The sequence below is a fragment of the Manacus vitellinus genome, unplaced genomic scaffold (genome assembly GCF_001715985.3).
Source record: "Manacus vitellinus isolate BGI_N305 unplaced genomic scaffold, ASM171598v3 scaffold_64_pilon, whole genome shotgun sequence".
NCBI classification, from domain to species: domain Eukaryota; kingdom Metazoa; phylum Chordata; class Aves; order Passeriformes; family Pipridae; genus Manacus; species Manacus vitellinus.
In genome coordinates, this window is record NW_021940718.1 from 2790711 (window position 1) to 2791996 (window position 1286).

Consider the following 1286-nt stretch of genomic DNA (forward strand, 5'->3'; position numbering starts at 1 on the left):
AGCTCCTGCACCCAAGGGTACCCAGGGTGAACCCCCAGCCACCCCTGCCCGGCTCCGGGGCCCTGGAGGTTGGGATGGGGATGGTGCCAGTTGTCTCCAAGCCAACCCGGAGGTTCGGGACCTCTGCCTTGGGCCACAGCAGGGACAGGCGAGGACAGACACCGTGCCTGGCAAGAACCACCCTGTGTGTCACTGCTTCCCGGGAATGTCCTCTGTCCTGAGTGTCCTGGGGATGTCCCTGCTCCAGGCCAGGCCAGGGCAGCTCCCCCAGCAGCAGGTCCCTGTGATGACTGTGGGTCCAAGGAGGGACACTGGGGCCCTGCCAGGTCCCCATTCCCGTGGTGTGGCCATGGCCTTTCCTGTCCCAGCTGATGACCTGGAGCTGATCTTCTGCCCCCAGAGCCCCAGCCTGGGGGATGGGTGGCAGTGAGACTGTGTCCATCCCTCGCAACCATGGGACCACCTGCACCAAGGACTGTGGAGGCAGAAGGGATCCTAAAGGGAAAGTCCTTGTCCTGGAGAGGTCCAAACAGAGAGGAGGGACTGGCCACACAAGGGAAAAATGCAAATGTCCTGCAGCACCTTCTGCAGGGCTGCCCTGAGGCCAAGCACCAAGTCCAGTAGCAGAGCCCAGGCTGAGGGTGCACACGGGGTGTGTGGGGAGTCACTGCTGCCTGGTTTGGGGGTCTCTCTGCAGGTGTCTGTGCCCCACTGCCCAGCAAACTCCCCTCCCAGCTCCCCACCATGGCCTGATCCTGCAAGCCCCATGCCCAGTCCTGCCTGAGGAAGCCTGGGGAAGGAATGGGCTGGGGCAGGAGCAGATAAGGAGCAGCCTCCTGCTCCCCAACAGCCTCTTGCCTTTCCCTCGGATGTGGCCAGGGCAGGAAGCAGTGCCCAGCGGAGGCAGGGCAGCCATGGTGCAGCTGCAGCAGAACATCAACCCTCGGCCTCAGGCGGTGCCAGGAACCCCATTAGTGCCTGCCCCAGGCCCCCCCCCCCTTGCTCCTGCCAGCATCTCACGGCTCCAGCAGCACATTTCGGGTACAGCTCCTCTCCATCAGGATTTTACCCCAGCACCCCTTGCAAAACCCTTGCTCCCGTGGGATCTCTCTGGAAGGCTTTTGCCAGGTCCAGAATCCCAAACCCGAGTGCTGCCCACGATGGGGGGAGAGGGTGAGAGGGGACTCCCCCCGCTTCTGCACGATCCCTTTCCCGGAGATGCCGCTGGTTGCTCTGGCACTGCAGGGGCTCCCTCTCTCCCGGCCCTGCGGCTGTTAAGTGGCCCC